We start from the raw sequence: 6547 nt of genomic DNA, 5'->3' as shown, positions 1-6547 counted from the left end.
AATTGAACAGAATGGAACAGAAACATGACCACCATGAAATTCAAATTAATATTAGAGTAATGTTTGCAGTATCTTCTGGTTCTGGTTCTTAGATTTCTTTTTTGTTTGTTTGTTTGTTTAATATTGATATTGCAATGTGAACTAATTTAAAGGATTATGAGTTGAGGTTCATCTGGCCCACAGTAGTAGAAAGGTTTAGGGGTAGTTGGTGGTACGCTGCAGATGGCTCTTCTTGCGTAGAACTATGCACCTAAGGTGGTACGTAGGTGGTAAATGTGGTAAAACTCACTGGTACTCTGTGCACTGGAACTTTCTGATTCTAAGTGGCATAATGTAACATTCTCAGAATTAATATCATATTCTATTTACATGTTTGTATTTATATCTCTTCCATTTTATATAAAGAGATTAATAAAATGTAAACTATCTAACCACAGGCCCTGAATCAGGAGGACATTTAAAGCACATGTTCAGCTATAAATATGTGCTTGAGTGCTTTCTTGAATAGACATGCTTTCCTGAATTGGAGCCATAGTGGTTACTTGTGACAGTGTATACTATTATGGTCACCACTTTTACAAGACTATGATGCCTTTTGTACAAAGTATGTCTTGTGAGGCATCATTTGAAAAGTCATAATATGCTGAACATTATTATTCCATTGAAATATGTGTAGCAACAGTTTATGTGAAGTTATGATATTCTACTGTATGGTTGTTACTGAAATATGTTGTAATTCTGGGTAGCACCCGCAAACCAGTTTTTCAGAAACAAAGACACATTGGTCCCAGCCAGGTAGTAAAAAACTGTCAGATGCTTAAGTGACATTCTCCCACAGGGGAAGGTGTGAATAAGAAATTGTATCACAGGAACGTTTCAAACCTCACATCCACAAGAGACTACTTGTCTCCTAAACCCAAGCTGAAGGCTGTGTGAGTAGGCCAGCAGTGGCTGTTCTGACAGCAAAGCAATGTAAAAGGCACCAGAGATTAGACAGGGAAGGGGACATCACTGTTCAACAGTCCAGATTGTACCCTGGGTAATGTCACATTACTGTAGTTATAGTAATAAAATGCCTAAAGAAAATCTAGCTGGTCACTATAGAAATAGAATTACCCTGCCCTCATCTATGTGCCAGAGGATTAAAATCAGAGAAACCTTCTGACAGCATATTCCAATGCATAAAAAACTTGGCACCTCTCATTACTACCATTATGTACATTGGCAGCTAATTTTCCTAATGCTGCTCATAGGTAAAAGTGAAGATAGTTTTTTAATCCTTAACACACCTCAAATTATCAACCAATAAGAGTTTTCATTTTTATTTATCCTTACAAAGAATGTCCCACCAGTAAAACAGCACATCCAGAAGTTTAAGACATATTGAAGGCTGAGCATATATCTGATATCAGCCCAAAGTTCATTTGAAACATGCTGCAATCCATACATTCTCTTCAGATTAATAAACATATAATTTACAACAGAACCTGGATCCTCATATTATATTTCTAGTTGTGTTGACTTTACTTTATTTCTAATCCTTGAGTTCAGGGATGGACGGACTTAGCTGAGAGAAAACAAGCTTCAGCATTTAAAACATTAAAAAAGACTTGCTGCTACTTATTTTCTTTGGATAAGGCACAATATTTCAAATAAGCTATCAAAATACCTCTATCGGCCACTATGCAACGGTATGGAGCCTGCTGCTCTTCATTCTCAATGCCTGGAGTCAGGTCAAGACAGGAATACCCGCTGTGATAACCTGTAAAGGGAGTTATGTACAATTTGACTAGTCAAGCAAGGATCTGCTTGTTGGTGTATTCTAAATCTTTTCTTCTATAGCTCTGTCTCTTAAAATCTCAAACATAGCTAAACAGAGCCCAAGGTCAGGCATGGGGATTGTAGCAACACCAGAGTCTTCTACTTTACTTTGTGTGAGACAAGGTGGGTGAGGTAATACCTTTACTGGATCAACTTCTGACAGTGAGTAAGAGACAAGCTTTCAAACTTACACACAGCTCTTCTTCAGGTCTTCCTCTGTATGTGCATAATTCTGATCAGAAATTCCTAGCTGCTGATACCAAGCAGAATCTTTTGAACTTCAGAAATTCATGGTTAGGGAGGGGAAATATGAATGCAGCTCAGCAGTGACTCTATTGAAACAGTAACTAAAACATGCTCCCCCTTCAAAAATGCTTTTTAATAATATCCACAGATAGATTACAATAATTACAGCCTACTAGGTTTCTTTTATTATCGAAATCTGTGCTAAAACTTTGCTATGATAAAGGGATAGAATCATTAAATGTAATTATGACATTTAGACAAAGAAATTGTTTTAGAGATACTCTGTTTTGGGGGACTGAAATAGTCATTTTTCCAAGTATTTTGTATGTAACAGGAAAGCACTCATAATAATATTTAGTAGTTTTCTAACTTCATGTCTGCTGTGTGTCATACAGCTAATGCTGACAGTGCATATTTTGAAAGGATGATGTGTTAAAAAAACTGACTTCTAAAATGTAAAGTTTTGATTCAAAATTTGTATAGTCTTACATTCCCCATTTTGTGGTGGCAGATGCAGTCAGTCAGATATGGGATCTCCTTTTCTGAGCTCAACCATGGCCAACCTCCATATCATCCCCGCTATAGAGGACTGTGGGAAGTAGCCAAAGTAGCTCTGGTGCACTGGAAGGGGCAGGGCCTGGTGATACCACACAGGAACTGTACGCCCAGTACATTGTTCCCAGAAGGCAAGAAGGACTTGTTGCACTCCCAGCTCTGCCACAGACCAGATTAGACCAAGGAGCAGTAAGGAACTGTTAGTGCATGTCAGCAGGGTCCACTCGATACTTAGAACTCAGCTGGCTAGTGTGGATTACATTTACATCACAGCTTGTCGTGAGCCTAATGTTCGTATAGACAAGCCCTTCATGTGTAACCTTGGGTATGTGACAATCACTCTGGGTGGTACCTAAAATTGCATGTTCATGTCCAGGGGGACTTTCAAAAGCACCTACACAGATTAAATACTAGGATTTCAACTCCTTATGCCTGAGGCTATGCTTACACTATGCTAAAGTTCATACTATGGGGGTATGAATTGCAGCACATCAAAGAGCTGTGCTGTAACTGCCCCATGTGAACACTGCTTGTGCACACTAACAGGTACCTAGTTTGCATTAACATAGTCCTCTTCAAACTGGACTATGTTAACCTGAGCTAGGTACTTTTTAGTTTCTGCTAGCAGAGTCCACCCGGGGCAGATGCAGCACAGCACTTTGGTGGGCACTGCACCCTCATAGTCCAAGCTGCAGGGCCACGTAGAGAAGCTCTAAATCAACTTTGAAAATTGGACTTAGGCTCCTAATGTTCTTAGGTGCTTTTGAGAAATGATCTTGACCCTGCTATGCGTGACAAAAACTGTTGTAACTGGACCAGCGTTAGATTTAAAAAAGAAAAAGAAAAAATAGATATTTCATGGAAACCACACTGAAAACGTTTGGAAGAGTGTTTGTTTCTTAAGAGCTCCTGGAACTCATACACACCTTGGGCTACATCCTAGTGCCTTTGAAGTTAATGGCAAGAGTCCTATTGATTTTTAAATGGTACCAGTTTGATGAAAGTCTGGTAAATATAAAGCAAATCTATAAATTGCCAGTTGAGAAACTGTGTAGATGTTGGAAGAAAACAATAAGTAGTCATCCTCTATTCCCCTCTTATTGTTTGTCTTTAAGAGTAAAGTTATGTTACTTGAAATAAAATAAATAAATACACATTAAATGCTGCTACTATTTTGGGGGTTGGTTCCATCCATGTATGCATTTATCAACACTTCTTGTCAAAGCAGACTATTTTTAAAAGTCATGTTGTAAGGACAATGTACACACATCACTCTGGTAAAACATTTTTAACATTTTACACCCTGCTATTACTAGTGATCCAATTGGAAAAATATGACCCTAAAAATATTCCATTTCCTGGAGCTTTGATGCTGTATGAAACCTTTTCAAATTGAAGACAGAGAACACCTTGGGTTTTTTTCTTAACCATTACAATCCTCTTGGGTTTTCTTGTATCTGTCTTTTTCTCACTTTTTGTTTCTTTCGTCTAATCTCCTTAAAGGCTGTGGTTGTTTTTTATTTTTTTAAGTATCTCTGACCTTCTCTGCCCTGTTCTCTTCATCTTCTTTACTACTTTTTTTTCTTTTTCATTATTTATTTTTTGTTTTGTTTTCTTGTGGAATCACTTTTTCAATAATAAGATGAACTAGAATTACCTTAGAAGTAGCATAGGGCTACATTTGGTCCTGGTAAAGGCAAGTGCAACTTCATTAAAGTCAACAGAGTTTTACTTACTTATAATAGCTCTGCATTTGGCCTGCGTCCGACAACAGTAACTACATCACTGTAGGTGCCTGATTTGATCTACCTGACAAACCATCTAAGTGCACAGGAATAAATGAAGAGTGGGTTGGGAATATGGGTACGTGGGTAATCAAATATCACAAACTATATTGTGTTTGGCTTAAGGTGCATCCTTGCAGTATGTAGGGAGTGATGGTAGCCACACTGTGGTGAGTTTTGCACAAGGAAAACTGAGTCTGTTTCAGTTCTTCTAGCCTCTCTCTCACTCACAAGCCTGGCCAGCTCTGCATCACTTTCCCGCCCATACCTTTAGGAAGGCTAGTAGTGCTAGCTCCATGCATTACCTGTGTTTCCCAGCATCGCTATGGGTGGCTCCTGTGCAGAGCCATAATAAGGAAGGGAAGGCATGTTCTATCCCGTCTCTTTGTGCACATATGCATGGTCAAATAGTAAAGAGAATTTAAGAGAGTGTGTGGGTATGAATACCTCATTATCCACTGATAAATGCTGCAGTCCTTTTATATGCAGCACCTTCTCGAGCACATGCCACCCTTTCTCATGAAACCATATCTTTGTCATGCTGTTGTCAAGGCAAAATATCCATTTGATTTTGATGTAAATATTGTAACACCTCCCTTTACATGACAAGCTTTGGACATAGCCCCAGCCAGAATCAATCGCTATAAGCACATGAGAAATTCCTACTTTGGCTTCAATTTTACTTCAATAGGAGTATTCACATGCTTAAAGTTCCTGGGTCAAGGCTTCAGTGAACACTGCTGTGAGAGGGACAGACTGAAAGCATGCCTTGGGTGGTGTACACTGGGCCTGATTCTGTTCCCACTCAGACTAATGTAAATCAGGAGTAAATTAGCTTAAAACAAAGTAGTAACACTGGTATAAAGCTAGGTTTCAGAGTAGCAGCCGTGTTAGTCTGTATTTGCAAAAAGAAAAGGAGTACTTGTGGCACCTTAGAGACTAACCAATTTATTTGAGCATAAGCTTTTGTGAGCTACAGCTCACTTCATCAGATGCATACTGTGGAAAATACAGAAGATGTTTTTATACACACAAACCATGAAAAAATGGGTGTTTATCACTACAAAAGGTTTTCTCTCCCCCCAACCCACTCTCCTGCTGGTAATAGCTTATCTAAAGTGATCACTCTCCTTACAATGTGTATGATAATCAAGGTGAGCCATTTCCAGCACAAATCCAGGTTTTCTCCCCACCCTCCCCAACAAACCCACTCCCTTGTTGGTAATAGCTTATCTAAAGTGATCACTCTCCTTACAATGTGTGTGATAATCAAGGTGGGCCATTTCCAGCACAAATCCAGGGTTTAACAAGAACGTCTGAGGAATGGGGGAGGGAAGGGGGAGGAAAAAACAAGGGAAAATAGGTTACCTTGCATAATGACTTAGCCACTCCCAGTCTCTATTCAAGCCTAAGTTAATTGCATCCAATTTGCAAATGAATTCCAATTCAGCAGTCTCTCGCTGGAGTCTGGTTTTGAAGTTTTTCTGTTGTAATATCGCAACTTTCATGTCTGTAATCGCATGACCAGAGAGATTGAAGTGTTCTCCGACTGGTTTATGAATGTTATAATTCTTGACATCTGATTTGTGTCCATTTATTCTTTTATGTAGCGACTGTCCAGTTTGACCAATGTACGTGGCAGAGGGGCATTGCTGGCACATGATGGCATATATCACATTGGTAGATGTGCAGGTGAACGAGCCTCTGATAGTGTGGCTGAATAAAGCTAATGCTAGTGAGAGGAGAATCAGGCCCATTTCCTCAAGAAGGTTTTCATATCTTAATGGCCAAGTGAGATCAAGGGCTAAATCCTACTCACCATAGTAAAAGGAATATTCTCATTGAAATCAATGAGAACTGCTTACATTTGAGTAAGGTGAGCTGTAGTCAACTGTAGGTTTGGACACCAAATTTAGAACCTCTCTATGGCACTGTGCTGCCTTTCTTTTAAGGCTGTTTTGGTTGTCAGTTTGATTGCTTTATTAAAGATCAGTGATTTTTAGTCAGTTGTATTTACATGATTCCTCAAATTATACCTAGTTTTGCAGGTAATAAAAATGTATATTCTTCATATCATTTGAGCACTGTTCTCAGTCAAAGTCTCTGAGCATCCTGCTGAGGTAGAGGCCCTTGTTTTTCTG

Source organism: Chelonia mydas, chromosome 8 (assembly GCF_015237465.2).
Source record: "Chelonia mydas isolate rCheMyd1 chromosome 8, rCheMyd1.pri.v2, whole genome shotgun sequence".
Lineage (NCBI taxonomy): Eukaryota > Metazoa > Chordata > Testudines > Cheloniidae > Chelonia > Chelonia mydas.
This window is presented reverse-complemented; position numbering follows the sequence as displayed.